General features: G+C 39.9%; 1 long non-coding RNA gene across 4 annotated transcripts in view; it reads left to right on the forward strand.

Moving 5' to 3' along the window:
- The window catches only part of LOC132396613 (uncharacterized), a 101467-nt gene that overhangs the window by 53454 nt on the left and 29169 nt on the right, over positions 1-18844 (forward strand). For all 4 annotated transcript variants that reach the window (XR_009513046.1, XR_009513047.1, XR_009513045.1 and 1 more), the window contains 2 exons: positions 7804-7866; positions 12706-13172. This is a non-coding gene — a long non-coding RNA (uncharacterized LOC132396613). The remainder of the gene's footprint in view (positions 1-7803; positions 7867-12705; positions 13173-18844) is intronic.

Here is an 18844-nt window from a genome sequence, read left to right on the forward strand (position 1 = left end):
CTCACACACCAGCAATTCCTTTTCCCCCGTAGATGCTGCTCGATTTGCTGAGTTCCTCCAACAGATAGTTTCTTGTGGATCTCTGGAATTATATACCCTGGAGAGCTGTGGGAAACAGAATCTTTGAATTTGAAAGGCCGTGAAGGGCAGACTTTCCATATCTTATATTTGTCATGAAATAATTGGAAGTCATTTCACAGCAACCCCATCAATCCCATTCACTTGGCTGAAACCAGTTTGCTCAACACACCCATCATCTTCACTCTGCTTCCGCTACCAGCAGTCTACACAAGCAATAAATTGCAATTACCTACTAATCAGCATGTCTTTAAAGTAATTGAGTCACTGAGCTGTACAGCACAGATAAAGGCCATTTGGCCCACCATGTCTATGCTGACAATCAAACCCATCTATAATGACCGATACAGGATCTTGACCTGAAATGTTGTTCATCCTTCCTCCACAAATGCTGCTTGACCCACTAGGTTCCTCCAGCAATGTATATATTGATCTATTTTTGAGGCATGGGCAGTCACTTGAGTCTCCATTCTTCTAACCCACAGTGAACTCACTTGAAGTCTTTTGCCCTCTGTGAAGGAATTCCCCTCTCTTGTCATGCTGAGTGTGATCCACCAGAGATGAATCTCTCCATAATAAGCTGCAAATCACCCTCCAGATCAGAAATTTGGGTATGGTAAAGGACTGCACATACAAAGTAATAGCACAAGTGTAAAAACCAACATTCACAGTGGGGCAAAAAGGAGCTGAAGGTTTTTCCATCCATCAGCTTCAGTGTCTGTACAATCAGTATTGTTATTAATTGAGATATTTCTCTATTAATGCAAATTCTCGAATTCAATGAATTTCAACTGCAGAGCTTGGGAAATCAAATTGTTTCTCTACAGATTTTTCTATGTTTGTGTTTCCAATGTTTGAAAACAGAAGCTCTTTATGTCTACCTTTAAGACAGCACTGAAACAGAGAAGGCCTTGCATTTTCACATGATGCCAATCTACATGTTCATAAACATCTTCATGACACACAGAAAAATGCTTTGAAGTGCAAAAAAAAAGCTGTTGTATGACCGAATCATGAGGAAGGTTCGCAGACACTGTGAAATTTCATGTACAGGGATAAAGAAAAATAGGGACAAACTAACTAGCTTCTTTGTGGGATACCTTCCTCATGACGTCACAGGACCTGTGACACGAGAGCCACATTAAATGCTCATTTAAAATATATTAATGCTTTTGTGAAAATGTAACAGCCTTACATTTTTCCATAAAATTCCATGACTTCTGTAAAATTTATCTTCAAGAAATTACTCTTTTGCTCTCAGCTGCACTCACATGTCAGGAATCTGGCAACCTTGGTGAATGAAACACACGTTACAAAATATATATTGAAAGAATCCGATTTGATTTCACCATACTTGCACCTGGGAATATTATAGTTTCGTATAATGTATAATGCTGCAATTAATTCATGTTGGGATCTGACATTAAAGATACAATAGACAGCATCAATTATACTTAAAGTCCTTTGATCTCAGTGATTAATTTGACAGCAGTGGTATGCCCATCATTCAGTAACTGGATCCTTGAAACTGTGATTAGAAAATATTACCTCAGCCCTGAGATTTGATAGCAGTATTAATTTTAGTGGAATATTTACAACATTTAAACAGTCAGCAGCATACAGTCAGATTAAGGTTAACAGTTCAAAGGATATCAATTTTAATAATCAACCACAGTGCCATAATTATGTCAAGAGGGCAGCAGTTAAATTGGTCAAAATAAATATAATGGATCTGTTAGGAATTATATTAAACAAAAGTGGCTCCATTAATAGATTCTGATTTTTGGTTAGTAAGGGTGCCAAAGGTTGTCAAAGATTCTGGGGAGAAGGCAGGGGAATGGTGTTGAGAAGGGTTGTAAATCAGCCATGACTCAATAGGCTGAATGGCCTAATTCTGCTCCTATGTCTTATGGTCTTATAATTTACAGTATATTCAGTATTTTGTTGTGTTGTTACTTCAAGCAATTTTTTTAATATTGTACTGAACACGTACTTGTGCACATGACAATAAAGTTGACCTCTTTTAAATGGTTTATCAATTTGATTGTGCTTGTATAATTCCAAATGATTTCCCATTGCAGTTGTAACACCTGCCTAGTGCTTGTCTTATCTCATGTGACTGGCTGCCGCAGTCTTTACGTGAAAATCAAATTACATAGTACTACATCTGGTGCTAGCGGGCCATCAAAACATCTAGGTTTCAGAATGAGGCAGTGAAGAGAAAACACAAATGCTCCACAAGTGCTCCAGATGTAAGTTTTGTTAATAAAAAATAGCAATAAACACAAAATATTTACATGAGGAAGAACATTTCAAAATTCCACCATTCTGTACTAGTTTCCAAATCTTGGATATCAAACGAAATCCAAATTCCTTTTTAGATGGAAACAGTGAGATTCATTTGAGTAACCTTTTTCACTCCAATTCCTCTAACTAATTAGATCTAGTGTTATTCCCAATTTAAAAGTTAACAGCCTAACCTTTCCTTTTTATTTATCCCTAGTTAGTTAGAAAACTAATTGAATTCCTAATAAGTAATATGGTTAACTTCAGTTTACTTTCAGGTCAGTATGTCTAAAAATTCAAATTCAATCTCAAAATAAGCATGTATGCAGCTTAAATCCTTTCACGACAAATTCTCCAACAATGCAACTTTTAAACAAAGTACATCTCTTCCAGTAACTTATCAAAGTCTTAGCAATATTAATCAGTTCTTCCAGAAAATCATATTCAGATCCTTTGAATGATGAAGAAACTTGTACATGCAACCATATTAAATCCTCTACATCTTGAAACGTTTCATTCCCGTGCTAGTTCTTTGATCATGGGTGGCTTGCCATCTTGTCTATTGGTTCATTGGATGGAACACTGGATCATCCACAGAAAGTCGATTCAGAAAAGTGATAGAAAAAAAACTGACCAAATCCCTTGGTATGACTTAACAGAAGTAATTCCCGGTTACATGGTAGAGATCTTCGACACTACTCTCTGTCAATATCGTTTCGCTTTAGCTGGTGCTCGCTATTGCCGTTGCTTCAATAAATCTTTTATCGATATCATCTCTCCTCCAGGAGTTTCACCCTAATGATTTCCAGTAAGTAGGGTAGAGATAGTAACTATTACTTCCACTTTTAATAGATTATATCTTTAGTTTCTAATATTTTGATGTGTTTCTCTCGCTTGTCCATGCCTCATCAGCCACATCTCATTCTCCATAACTATTTTTCTCAAGTTCTCTATTTTTTAAATTCAGTAAACCTCATTTTCATCCCTTCAAACATGGAGCTTTCTAACTTTACATATTTGGGTTTAATTAACCTGGGTTACACAGTTCAGTCATTATTACTCCTCACATTACTTATCCCATTTAGTCTAAAATTTTGTATTTAGAAACAGAACAGCATTGAAATGAAGCCACGAGATACATTGTCCAGCACTTTAGGGTACCAGCATGTGATCTTATGTCCAAAGCCTGTGATAACTTGAGTCCATTAAATGATTAAGAATCGACTTTGCCATTTTGAGCATCAGCAAGTTATCAAACTTTTAAGTAAAGTCAAATGTAATTTATTGTCGTACGCACAGGTGAAATTTAAAAAAAAATTACTTGTGGAGCCTAACAGTTGTCAAATCATTATTACCAATAGTTTTAGATAAAAATCTCAATGCAAATTTCTTTTCCCTTGTGAGAATTGTTGCTCATTATATTTTAAATGGAGCAGAATTAAATCAAGCTTGCAAACTTTTTTTCTGCCATTCTTCCGGATTGGATTAGACATAGTGATACTGACACTGATGCACTCCAATGATACTCAACAGAGATTCTTCAGAATAAGGTATTCTCCTTAATTAGAATCAGAATCAGGTTTATTATCATGGCCATGTGACGTGAAATTTGTTAACTTAGCAGCCGCAGTTCAATGCAATACATAATCTAGCAGAGAGAGAAAAAAATAAATAAAATAAAATAAAACATGATAATAAATAAACAAGTAAGTCAATTGCATGTATTGAGTAGATTTTTTTTAAATGTGCAAAAACAAATACTGTGTATTTAAAAAAGTGAGTTAGCTTCCAAAGCTTCTAAGTCCATTCAGGAATCAGATGGCAGAGGGGAAGGAGCTGTTCCTGAATCACTGAGTGTGTGCCTTCAGGCTTCTGTACCTCCTACCTGATGGTAACAGTGAGAAAAGGGCATGTCCTGGGTCCTTTGTAGGCTAGTGTCCAAGATGGAGTTCATCAGATTTACAACCTTCTGCAGCTTCTTTTGGTCCTGTGCAGTAGCCCCTCCATACCAGACAGTGATGCAGCCTGTCAGAATGCTCTCCACAGTACAACTATAGAAGTTTTCGGGTATATTTGTTGACATGCCAAATCTCTTCAAACTCCTAATAAAGTGTAGCCGCTGTCTTGCCTTCTTTATGACTACTTCGATATGTTGGGACCAGGTTAGATCCTCAGAGATCTTGACACCCAGGAACTTGAAGCTACTCACTCTCTCCACTTCTGAGCCCTCTATGAGGATTGGTATGTGCTCCTTCATCTTATGTTTCCTAAAGTTCTCAATCAGCTCTTTCATCTTAATAATGTTGAGTGCCAGGTTGTTGCTGTGGCACCATTCTACTAGTTGGCATATCTCACTCCTCTCGCTCCTGTATGCCCTCTCGTCACCACCTGAGATTCTATCAACAATGGTTGTATCGTTGCAAATTTGTAGATGGTATCTGAGCTATGCCTAGCCATACAGTCATGTGTATACAGAGGCTACGTCCACATTACACCAGATAAATCCATAAACAAAGCTTTTTCTCTTTGTTTTTAACCTCCATCCACACTAAAATGGCGTTTTCATCCCCCGAAACCAGAGATTTTCAGAAACGCTCTTCAGGGTGTGTAATTTTGAAAACACCGCTTGGCTGGAGCAGTGTGGACAGGGTAACCAGAGAAATCTAAAAATGCTGTCATGACGTGCCGGAACAGATGGTGATGGCAGTGCACCATTTCATTGTTTTCTTGAACGCAACGTAACAATTTCAGAACAGACGGCAACTAGACTGAAGCCAGAAGAGTTAGAAATGTACTCAGCAAATACTTTGACTCATAACTTACTGAATAAAAAAGTATACTAATTTTTGCCCTGTTTCCTGTCCTTGCTCGTACCAAGGTGGTTTACCTATTTATGCAGGTACTTCTCTGACAATAGATGTGTAACAGCCTAATTTAACATTATATGGAAATGCAAGATAACACAGATGCAGACTTGTTTTATACATTTAACAAGGTGCTTTATTAATGCAACAGAGTTCATCACTTTTTCAGTGTTCGTCGTCAGCTGGGTCATACTGTCCATGAACTCCCTGTCAGTAACCCCCATACGCTCCAGTATTTGTTTTTTTCACTTTTAAGTCCTCCTGCGTGAGAGCCAACAGCTGTCCATCGTCTTAAGTTTTTCTAGTCTGTAACTGCACAAACGCGCACCTTCACGGCGAGATACGACTCCAAACATGTCGCTTGCTTTTGGTAGATATGCAGTTAGAGGAGATTTGCTGAAATATCTGTTTTAATGTGGACAGAGATATTTTTAAAAACACAGTGTGGATGCCTATTGTTTTTACGCAAAACCAACATTTTCAAAATTATCCGGTTTAGTGTGGATGTAACCAGAGAGATATCTCACGATAGCAGTGGAAAAGCTGCCTGGGAAAATGGGATTTAAGTGTCTAGAAAATGACACTTATCCCGTCCTTGGTGAACTAAGTCTGAACAAAGACATTTGAAAGCTTTCAATCTGCCATAAATTTCACGGTTACCCAAGACTGTTATTTTGTGCCTAAAATGCTATTGCTTCTTTTTGGCTTTGCATTATTCTCTGGGCTCTAACAAGAAAGCTCCTATATGAGAAATGGGAGTGAATGCATCTATAATCTGTTAAGAGCTAATGTTTTGACGCTAATGTTTTAATGTTCATTGTCTCTAATGGGCCCATCAGAATCTCCAAGGGTTGCTTTCTTTCTTTTGTGTTTCTGAGTTAAGATAATTAGTAGTGTGTGTGTTGGCTCTGTATCTATGAATTAGAGGGTGTACTCAGGCAAAATGAATGTGTATTCAAAAACTGGATGTAATCAGTTGACTTGTACTGTACATTAAATTAACTGCCAGCAATTTATGCTTTTTTCACAAGACAAAGGCAAATCAACAGAAATATACAAAATGATTCCAGCTTCTGTTTATCTGGACACATACTTTGGTGATGTAAGGATGCAGCCCCCAACCCCACTCACTTGGCAAGCATTGCAAAGTGCACTGTGTCATAATTTTGTATTTTAGGTAGTTCTACTAAAATGTGCTAGTTGGATTCTTAAGAAACCTTAAGGCGTAGAAAATTGCATTACACAAATACACTCTAAGGACACTGTATTAGGTACTGTACCTCATATACCAAATAAAGAGGCCACTCAGTCTATGTTCATGGTCTTCTGCTTGCTGCTGGACTCCAACCACTTCAAGGTTCAATGTGCTGTGCATTCTGAGATACTTTTCTGTACACCACCATTGCAACATGTGATTTTTTGAGTTACTGTTGCGTTCCTGTCAGTTTGAGCCAGTTTGTGCATTCTCCTCTGGTCCCTCTGATTAACAAGGCATTATCACCCACAGAACCGGATGTCCTTTGTTTTAATCATCATTCTCTGTAAACTGTTGAGAGTGTGTAATGTCCCAGATCAGCAGTTTCTGAGATACTCAAACCATCCAGTCTGGCACCAACAATCATTCTATGATCAAAGTCACTTAGATCACAGGTCTTCCCCATTCTGATGTTTGGTCTGCAAAACTGAACCTCTTCATCATGTCTGTATGCTTTTATGATGCTGCCACATGATTGGCAGATTAGATATTTGCACAAATGAGCAGGTATACCTAATAAAGTGGTCACTCATTGGCTTTTCACTCAGCCCTGGAATATCTGAAAAGCAAATATGCATACATCAGGATGTCCTTTCTCAATGAGAGCTCAGTATTCAATACCATCATTCCCTCGAAACTAATCAATAAGCTCCAAGTCCTTAGCCTCAATACCTCCTTGTGCAGTTGGATCCTCTATTTCCTCATTTGCAGATCCCAGTCAGTTCAGATTGGTAAAAACATCTCCTCCACAATCTCCGTCAGCACAAGTGCACCACAAGGCTGTGTGCTTTAGCCCGCTGCTCTATTCACTTTATACTTATGTCTGTGTCGCGAGCTCCAATGCCATATTCAAGATTGATGACAGCAACACTTTCATAGGCAGAATCAAAGCTGGTGATGAATCAACATAGGAGAAAGACTGAAGGTCTGGCTGACTGGTGCCATAACGGCAGCCTCTTACTCAATGTCAGCAAGACCAGTTACAGGATCATTGACAGTGACCAAGTAACCCACTAACTGGAATGTCTTTGGAAGCTGGGAGGAGAGCACAGCGCCCTATGGAAACCCATGCTGGCATTGGCAGGAACATACAAGCATGCTTACAGAGGACGCCAGAATTGAACTCTGAACTCCAATGCCTCGAGCTGTAATAGTAATGCCCTGACCGCTACACTTCCATGGATGCTCATCTGAGGCTGGTAGAGAAATAATGCTCAAGAGAGGCTTGAGACATTCTCCAAGATAACTATGGAAGATGTGCTAATGACTGGAACATTAATGATCTACATTAATCTGTTTTATTTCTAAACTACTTTATAGGTGGGATTCCCTCTACTTTTCAGAAAAATTGCAGAAGTAGAAGACTTTTTTTTACTTTCAAAGGTAAGGGACAACAGCTTCATATGGATAACAAACTCTGATAAGAAATATTGATAGATCAAGGCAGATGGGTTAAATATGTTTTCATTCTAAATTTCTCATTCTCCAGATATTAAATTTCACAACTACCTGGAACAGGATTTTAATTAGACCAAATTCAGACATTCACAAATTGTTTGGAAAATCATTAGTTCCTGACCATTTACCTGATGGTTTGAATCCATTCTTTGTAAATATAAAAAGCTACAAGATTTATAAATATAGATGTTTTACCTCTTTAGAAACAATTTAACTTTATAACTTTTATTTAACCTGATAGGAGTTGCATTATTTTGGTAAATAGTTGTATTAATATAAGCCCAATGATAACTTGCAGAAGCTAAGTGAGGCTCATTCATATTGTTGTTAACCAACACTTGTGAAGTGAGATCAAGGTGACTGTGTCTATGAAGTTTACGAGAAAGACTTGGGCTGGCATGGTCGTGTATTGGTTAGAATAACGTTATTACAGCACACGTGACTCAGGTTCAAGTCCCACCATTGTCTGTATGGAGCTTGTATGTTCTCCCCATTTTAGCGTATACAATATTTCAGTAATATTTGAGTATTATTGTAAATACATTGTTTAATTAAGCATTCTTTGTTTGTTTACATAATTCATGATGGGTTATATTTAAGAAGGGTGTGAATAGCATACATCATTATGCTGCCACATCAAATGTGAGCATCTCACTAAAAAAGAGGGAAAAGGGAAACAAGGTAGACAAGTGTTCCTGCTCCTGTTTTTTTTTGCTTATTTTCTGGGGTTACAAAACATAAGACCCATGACTGCATGGGTTTTTTCCAGCACTCTGGTTTCCTCCCACATTCCAAAGATGTACGGGTTAGTAGGTTGATTGGTCACATGGGTGTTATTGGGTTGCACAGGCTTCTTGGTTCGGAGGAGCCTGAAAAATCCATCACTCAAGAAATTAAAATCCTAAGTCGGCCATGCCACTCAAATTTTAATGATCTACAATTAGCTTTTGTTCCCAACCTTTCACAGGCAGGTAACAGTTCTACTGTGATCATTTGTGAAAGCATTTTTTAATTGTCAGGTTTTGCATTGTGGTTACTAGGGCAGCAATAACATTAATGTCAAGATATTTTTTCCATTATGGCCGAGTGAAACCGAACAAATTGATGCGGCATTTCATCCACGTGCCAAGAGTCAATGTACGTTCAGAAATCGAAAGGTTCTCCAGTAGCCTGTCAGTGGACACTCTTACCAAGAATGGTTGGCTTCTCCAAGTTTTCAAATAATGCAGGGGAAAGCAATTGAAAGAAAATCACTTCTGAAAACTGATGGGCCATTGTATCTCACATTCCTTAAAAGACCATATAGCATTGGACTTGTTGTTTGTATAATTTATAACTTTGTCCTGTCCCATCCCAAATTAGCAGTGAAGATACAATGAAATCCAACTTTCAGAAAAGTACATAGTTGAGAGAACCTTTCATGTGTTATTATGGTTCAATTGGAATGCCTTTCCCAGTATTTTTTACAAGTCTGGATAAGAAATATTTGTTTTTGGCATTCACATTTCCAGGCATGTCCATAGAAAACTTTCTATTCTTGAACAGTTGGCAGCACTCTTTTTCAGACCAAAGGATGTAAATTAAAGTCCTACTCCAGTGACTTGAATTTACCATTTTAAATTGACATTGCAGTGTTGTGATGCAGTCTGTAATGTTACATGAGAAAGATCCAATTGTTATTGTTTTGAGAATGAGTTAACCCTGTCACCAACGAGGCTTAGCTTTCACTCAGCTCTTCTGAAATGGATAATCTGGCAATTCTGGAGGTATATTGTGCAAAATTGGCTTTTCTTTTACTGTGTTAGTGTTATAACTTTTCAAAAGCATTCAAGATTCAAGATAGACTGCAGCCATTTTCTGTATGTAAGTGTAAGGAGAATGAAATAATTCTTATTCCGATTGATGCAGCACAAAAAAACACAAAAGATAAAGAACACAATATTATATTATTATTATTATTATTATTATTATTATTATTATTATTAAAGAACATACAATAAATATAAATACATAAGTTAGCTTTTATGCATTGTCTATAAAGGTATTCACCCCCCACCCCCTGGAAGTTTTCATATTTTACTATCTTGCAACATTAAGTCACAGTGAATTTAATTTGCTTTTTTTGACACTGATCAACAAAGACTCACTCGTGTCAAAGTGAAATCAGATCTCCACAAAATGAATTCAATTAATTACAAATATAAAACACAAAATAATTGATTGCGAATATTATTCCATTATTCTCAAGAGACTGTGGATTTTTACCTTGGAAAGTTTCCAGTTGCCCATGGAGCAAATCTCCCCTCTTCATGCCACCAATGTTGTTCAAAGGAAGGCAAGGGCTGATACAGCTTTGCACTGGTGTCGTCACAGAGCAATGTGTGGTTAAGTGCCTTGCTCAAGGACACAACACGCTGCCATATCTGAGGCTCAAACTAACGACCTTCAGATCACTAGACCGATGCCTTAACCACTTGTCCATGGACCAACACTTGAATATAGCACACAAAATCATCACGGTTGCAGCTAATTGGTTTTAAAGTCATATACTCAGTTAAGTGGGGATCACCATGTGTGATCAAGGTGTTTCGATTGATTGTAGTAAAAACACATTTGTATTTGGAAGGTCCAAGAGTAAGCTTGGAAGTTTCTAAGAGTAAACTTAGCAATTATAGGCCTGTCAGTTTGACGTCAGTGCTGTGTAAATTAATGGAAAGTATTCTTAGAGATGGTATATATAATTATCTGGATGGACAGGGTCTGATTAGGAATAGTTAGCATTGATTTGTGCGTGGAAGGTCATGTTTGACAAATATTGAATTTTTTGAAGAGGTTACGAGGAAAGTTGATGAGGGTAAAGCAGTGGATGTTGTCTGTATGGACTTCAGTAAGGCCTTTGACAAGGTTCCACACGGAAGGTTAGTTAGGAAGGTTCAATCATTAGTTATTAATATTGAAGTAGTAAAATGGATTCAACAGTGGCTGGATGGGAGATGCCAGAGAGCAGTGGTAGATAACTGTTTGTCAGGTTGGAGGCTGGTGACTAGTGGTGTGCCTCAGGGATCTGTACTGGGTCCAATGTTGTTTGTCATTTACATTAATGATCTGGATGATGGGGTGGTAAATTAGATTAGTAAGTATGTAGGTGATACTAAGGTAGGTGACGTTGTGGATAATGAAGTAGGTTTTCAAAGCTTGTAGAGAGATTTAGGCCAGTTAGAAGAGTGGGCTGAACGATGGCAGATGGAATTTAATACTGATAAGTATGAGGTGCTACATTTTGGTAGGAATATATGTCCAAATAGGACATATATGGTAAATGGTATGACATTGAAGAATGCAGTAGAACAGAGTGATCTAGGAATAATGGTGCATAGTTCCCTGAAGGTGGAATCTCATGTGGATAGGGTGGTGAAGAAAGCTTTTGGTATGCTGGCCTTTATAAATCAGAGCATTGAGTATAGGAGTTGGGATGTAATGTTAAAATTGTACAAGGCATTGGTAAGGCCGAATTTGGAGTATTGTGTACAGTTCTGGTCACTGAATTATAGGAAAGATATTAACAAAATAGAAAGAGTACAGAGAAGATTTACTAGAATGTTACCTGGGTTTCAGCACCTAAGTTACAGGGAAAGATTGAACAAGTTAGGTTTTATCCTTTGGAGCGTAGAAGGCTGAGGGGGGACTTGATAGAGGCATTTAAAATTATGAGGGGGACAGATAGAGTTGATGTGGATAGGCTTTTCCATTGAGAGTAGGGGAGATTCATACAAGAGGACGTGAGTTGAGAGTTAGGGGGCAAAAGTTTAAGGGTAACATGAGAGGGAATTTCTTAACTGAGAGAGTGGTAGCTGTGTGGAACGAGCTTCCAGTAGAAGTAGTAGAGGCAGGTTCAGTATTGTCATTTAAAGTAAAATTAGATAGGTATATGGACAGGAAAAGAATGGAGGGTTACAGGCTGAGTGCGGGCCAGTGGGACTAGGTGAGAGTAAGCGTTCAGCATGGAATAGAAGGGCCAAGATGGCCTGTTTCCATGCTGTAATTGTTTTATGGTTATATGTGTGTGGCAAGTATTTTTTTAAAAAACAGAGACTGGAAGAGGCTACTAGGGTTGGTGATGATAATAAGACAGTGGCATTTAATAGACTGTGAGATGAACACACAAATATGTAGGGAATAGAGGGGCAAGGGTTTTGACCAAGCAAAAGGGATTTAGTTTAATTTGGCATCATGCACATCACCGACATCGTGGGCCCAAGGCCCAAAGTTCAAAGTACATTTATTATCAATGTATACATTATGCAACCTTGAGAATAGACTCCTAACGGGCAGCCGCATAACGAAGAAACTTCCCAAAAAAAATTAAAAAAGGAAGACCATCAAACACCCAACATGCAGAGAAAAAAAACTCAAAGAAAAACAGTTCTTTTGCTGCACTGTTCTGTGTTCTTTGCTCCGTGTCACAGGAATAACAGACAAACTCCACAAATACAATACTCAAGAACACACTGAAACCCAGACCTACTATTGGACAGGAGGTACAGGAGCCTGAACACCCACAATCAACATTTAAGGAACAGGTTTCTCACCTCCATCAGATTTCTGAAGGGCCCATGAATACAATATTGTTAATCCTCTTTCACACTATTGAATTTGTTTTTGTATTTTATAATAATCATTTTGTGTTGCATTGTACTGCAGCTATTAATAGCAAATATCACAGAATATATCAGTGATAATAAACATCATTCTGGTTGTAATTAGGTCTGCAGAGATATATGACCGCAAGATCCAGTCCTGTGTCACTGAGTCATCCTTGAAAGACTACCATATATTCAGGAGATGACAGATCAGATTTTAATCACGGCATAGAAAAAGTCTTCCCCATGTTCTGCCCCCACAGGCCATAGACTTACTAAACATGTAAACCACATTATGAAGAAGCACAGCAGGCAGCTAAAGAAAATATCTACATGAAGCCAGCAGCTGAAAATGGCATTCTTATAAGGACAGCTAACTGGAGAGAGTTCTGGATATACTTACAATAATTATCAAGGAAGTTACAATATATAAATAATTATCCACAAGCTCAATATGTGGTGTCCATGAGATTTCACTCAGAGATTCACAATGTAGGAAGAAGGCCTTGAAAAGCATTGACCTAGTGGACCCAGCATCTGTGATTATCTTGCTTCTGCGAATTACTTACACGAGGCTACTTGATAAGCCGGGTGAGTATTAAATTTTCAAGTAGGCACAACTAACAAGAGAGGATTTACTTGGAGCCATATCTCATTAGCATGGAAATTAGTTGCCATGGAAAATTTCAAACCTCTCAGTGCAAGAAAAATGCTTGACCAACTGCTGATTAGCAATCCTCAGGTAGGCTTTGTTTAACATTACAATTCAAAGTTGGTTTTGTTGTTAACCTTACACTGCAGGGAATAAAATGTTTGTAGAATATTAACTGATTGTGTAGAGTACTGGTTCTCCAAAGGAATCCTGCAGCTGAAAAAAAATCCCATGTTTCTTTAAAGTGTTGAGATAGAAATTTAATATTTAGCCTTATCCTTTCAGAAATGTGACTTCGTGATGAATTTATAAATTTTAAGCAGTTTATAAACTAGCAAGTAAATGAACTCTCTGGCTGAGAAATTTCATGGGAACGATTGAGAGAATTTACTTCCTCTGATAGAAGATACTGGAGAAGTGAAATAGAACTTAAAAATCCGAGCTGGGCTGTCGGGGTAATGTTATGGATCGGTTCCTCACAGAAAAGTTTTCAAAAATCTAGAACTTCCTTCCTCCCAAAAGTCTAAGGTTGGGACAGTGGAAATTTTCAGTTCTGAGACTGAAGCATTTTTAGAAGTTTTAAGTGTTGAGGGACTGAGGCAGGTAATTGAGGCTGAGGTTCATATCAGCAAGGAATGAACAGACCCCAGTTGAAAGACTTGCTGCAGTCCTTGTTTCTTTGCAAATTTGTCACCAACTGTGGTTCAAATACAAACATGAAGATTCGTTCCCTGAGTTTTGATCTTTCCAGAATATGATTACTAAAAACAGGAGTAGTTGTTCAGCTCCACAATTCACATTACCCTTAAATCCACTTTCCCACTTGAACTTTACATCATTAAACTTTGGCAGCAGTCGCAACCTTGAACTTACTTGAATGTTGAGCAACATGGGGCAGACTTTCCCCTCATACCATCCCAAACTTCCCCTTTTGTTGCTCTGCTCCCCCCTCCAACTCTCCTTTGACCCCCCTTTCTCTCCCCTTCCCACTCCTTCCCTTTCTCCTCCATCTCTCTCCCAACTCTCCCCTTAGTCCTTCCCTAAACTTCTCCATCTTTTGCCTTCCTTAGAAACAAAGAACGCATAGAAACATAGAAAACCTACAGCACAATACAGAGCCTTCAGCCCACGAAGCTGTGTCGAACATGTCCTTATCTTAGAACTACCTAGGCTTACCCATAGCTCTCTATTGTTCTAAGCTCCATGTACCTATCCAGGAGTCTCTTAAAAGACCCTATCGTTTCCACCCCCTCCACAGGCAGCCCATTCCACGCACTCACCACTCTCTGCGTAAAATACTTATCCCTGACATCTCCTCTGTACCTACTTCTGAGCACCTTAAAACTGTGCCCTCTTGTGCTAGCCATTTCAGTGCTGAGAAAAAGCCTCTGACTATCCACATGATCAATGCCTCTCATCATCTGGTATACCCTTTCCAGGTCACCTCCCATCCTCCATCACTCCAAGGAGAAAAGGCCGAGTTCACTCAACCTATTCTCATAAGGTATGCTCCCCAAACCAGGCAACATCCTCTTAAATCTCCTCTGCACCCTTTCTATAGTTTCCACATCCTTCCTGTAGTGAGGTGATTAGAATTGAGCACAGTACTCCAAGCAGGGTCTGACCAGGGTCCTATATAGCTGCAACATTACCTCTTGGCTTCTAAACTCAATCCCATGGTTGATGAAGGCCAATGCACCGTATGCCTTCTTAACCACAGAGTCAACCTGTGTAGCTGTGTAGATCCCTCTGATCCTCCACACTGTCAAGAGTCTTACCGTTAATATTATATTCTGCCATCATATTTGACCTACCAAAATGAACCATCTCACACTTAACTGGGTTGAACTCCATATGCCATTTCTCAGCCCAGTTTTGCATCCTATCAATGTCCCGCTGTAACCTCTGATAGGCCTCCACGCTATCCATGACACCCCAAACCAGTGTATCTTCTCCAAGTTTATTTTATTTATTTAGCGATAGTGTGGAGTGGACCCTTTTAGCCCTTCAAGACACACCACCAATTAACCCTATCCTAATCATGAACCAATTTTCACTGAACTATTAACCTACCCATTACATCTTTGGACTGTGGGAGGAAACTGGAGCATTTGAGGAAAACTCACACATTCCACAAGGACATAAAGAGACTGGCTCCAGAATTGAACTCCAAACTCCAGAATCTCCTGAGGTGTAATAATGTTGCTCTTACTGTTACGCTACTGTGGCAGCCAAAGTCTTTCCCCCATGTGTCCTTCTTTCTCTTCCCTTACCTGATCCCCCTCCAACTCTCCTCTTCCCCATCTCTTGCTATACTGTTCCAACTTCCCTGAGGTCTCCTCCCTCTTCCTTCTCCTTCCTTTTCCCTCCAACTCTCCCCATACCTCTGCTTTATTCATTTTTCCCTCTCTCTATGCTTTTCTCCTCTGTCTGCATCTTCTCCCTGTATTCTTCTGCTTTAAGGAATTTTCTTCCCGTCTCACTCCAAGACAATACATCACAACCACCTCTGTCCCTGCATCTCTAAACAATCCCACCAGCAAAAACAACCTTCTGCGATCCCTTTCACTTCTCCACCACAATTAATTGTTTACTATCCATGTTCCAAGCCTACACTAATATCACTCCCCAGCTTTTCCTACACTACATCGACAACTGTATCAGTGCTGCCTCCTGCACCCATGAAGAACCCGCCGACTTCATCAACTTTATCTCCAACTTCCTCCCTACCCTGAAATTTATCTGGCCCATTTCTTACACCTCCCTCCCCTATCTTTGTGACAAGGACCTGGCAGGAAAACAAACCCAAGTGCAGGACTCCGACACAGAGGCAGGATCAGGAGGCAGAATCTCCGTAGCGAGTGTAGAATCGGGACCAGGCTGAGTCAGGACCTGGGAGACTTGGTTTACAAAGCAATACGTGGTTGACAACTTGGAGCAAGGTTCCTCTCTCTGTGAAAGTCGACCAACAATCTGGCAAGGGCTGACCGGAGCTGTCGGAGTCTTATCCTCTGGTGGCTAATGGAAACCAGGTGCTGGTGACTGAGAGGAAATGGGAAAGATTGAGAATCAAGTGTGGGGATTAAGGACCAATTAGAGAGGACAGGGAAAAGGTGGGGAATGCCAGCCAGGACCATGACAATCTTGATCTCTGTTTCTATCTCTGGAGGTAGCTCTCTACTAATATCTTTCATAAATCCACTTCCCACCTTGTGATTTGTAAAAATGTCATCCCCCTCTCTCAATTCCTCTGTTTCTGTCACATCTGCCCTCAGGTTGAGGCTTTTTATTCCAGAGCTAAGGAAATGTTCTCCTTCTTCAAAGAAAGGTACTTCCCTTCCTCCACAATCATCACTGCCCTCAGCTGCATCCCTTCCATTTCTCACACATCTGCCCTTCTCCCATCCTCCTGCCACCCTGCTAGGGACAGGATTCCTCTTGTCCTCATCTAGCACCCCACCAGCCTCTGCGTCCAGCACATAATTCTCCGTAACTTTCGCCGTCTCCGAGGGATCCCACCTCCAGTCACACCTTTCCCTCCCACCCCACTTTCTGCAGGGATTCCTCCCTATGCAACTCACTTGCCCATTCATCCCTCCCCACCGATCTCCCTCCTGGCAAGTAGAACAAGTGCTACACCAGCCCCTGCACCTCCTGTATCACTACCATTCTGGGCCCCCAAGTCCTACCAGGAGAGGCAACACTTCACCTGTGAGTCTGCTGGGGTCATCTGCTCTAGCTGGTGTTCCATGTATATCAGTGAGACCTGACAGAGATTTGGAGATTGCTTCACCAAGCACCGACACTCTGTCCTCCAGAAGAAAGGGAATCTCCTCGTGGCCACCCATTTTAATTTTACTTCCCACTCAGACTTGTCAGTCCATGGCCTCCTCTACTACCGCGATGAGGCCACACTCAGGTTGGAGGAGCAACATTTTATATTGCATTTGGCTGGCCTCCAACCCAATGGCATAAACATAGAGTTCTTAAACTTCCAGTATTGTCACCCCAACCCTCATCATCCCCCATCCCCATTTCCCTCTCTCACTTGATCTCCTTACCTGCGCTTCACCTCCACCTGATGCCCTTCCTTTTCTTCCTCTCGTATCATGTTCCCCCTTCTCCAGCCTCTTGTCTCTTCTTCCAATCAACTTCTCAGCTTTTAACTTCAGCCGTCCCTCCCCTCCCGGTTTCACCTATCACTTACAACATTGTACGTCTTCCTCTCCTTCCCCCACCTCTTATTCCGACCTCATCTTTTTTCTCCAGTCTTGACGAAGGGTCTCGACCCAATACTTTGACTGCTTACACCTTTCCATAGATGCTGCCTGGCCTGCTGAGTTTCTCCAGCATTTTGTGTGTGTTGATTAATGGTTTAAACTTCTCTTTCTCCTTACTGGCCTTATACACATGTAGACTTTCTAATACTCCGAAGAAAGCTCAGTCATCAAAGTGTGACTGAGTTTTCACTGGAGAGTCAAGGCCCAAAATGAATTGCAGTCTCAGATAGAGGACTTTGTCCCATGAAGTCCCACACTAGAGATTGCAATTTTATTTTGCAAATGTGTCCTGAGAATTTTGTCACTATGCAAAGGTTAAAAGTTGATGCTTTTTAAAAGATCATTGAAACTTAAGAAAATGCTTATCAAAAGTTTATAATGTGCCTCGCTTGATTACAAAGGAATGTGAAAAATACTTACAAAGCTTCTGTCCCTAAACTGTTAACTCATAAACTGACTTAATGGGACTCTCAGTTTACCGATAATGTACCTAATCAGGTGCTGGATGAGCTCAGCACACTTACTTCCCGCTGCGACAATCTAATTGCCACCTAGATGTGACAATCTGTACTGAAGCCCAAGAAGAAAGCAGGAAAATACTCAGGGTTGTAATTTAACACATTCGAATGCCTATATTATCAACAGAAAACAGTTCATCAGATTCCCTGTGACTCAGGCAGGCTTAATTTAATGACTGCAAGTGCCCTGCTCTCTTTGAAATATCACCTCTGCTGAAATCACCGCACTGTAAACCCCAGGACATTTTGCACTGAGGCCAAATAAAACTGGTCATTCACTGTGTAGCATTTCCTTCAGATGGTACAGCATAGCATGTTAAAATTAGTGAACTCACTTCAGCCGTAGCTAATTAGAACTTGACATTTCTCTTTTTTTTGTTCCTTTTGTTTTTCACTCATGTTTTCCCAAACGTTGGTTATTAAGTATGCACATATGAATCTCCTGACTAATGAAACCCGGTACATGATACTTGCACAGCAACTTTCAAAGGGATTAAGATTTTCATGTTCACAAGTCACTGAATTGCCGGAGATGAGAAAGTCTGCAGATGCTGCTAATCCAAGTAACACACACATACAATGCTGGAGGAACTCAGCAGGTCAGGCACCATCTATGGAAAAGAGTAAACAGTTGATGTTTCATGCCAAGACCCTTCATAACAAATTTTGCGTGTTTTACTGAATGCAGGAGCAACATTAGGAAGGCAAGCAGTACTTTATTTTACTTATTGTCACCAAACAATTGATACTAGAGCGTACAATCATCACAGCGCTACTTGATTCTGTGCTTTGCGCTCCCTGAAGTACAAGTAG

This window comes from Hypanus sabinus, chromosome 7 (genome assembly GCF_030144855.1).
Source record: "Hypanus sabinus isolate sHypSab1 chromosome 7, sHypSab1.hap1, whole genome shotgun sequence".
In the NCBI taxonomy this organism is placed as follows: domain Eukaryota; kingdom Metazoa; phylum Chordata; class Chondrichthyes; order Myliobatiformes; family Dasyatidae; genus Hypanus; species Hypanus sabinus.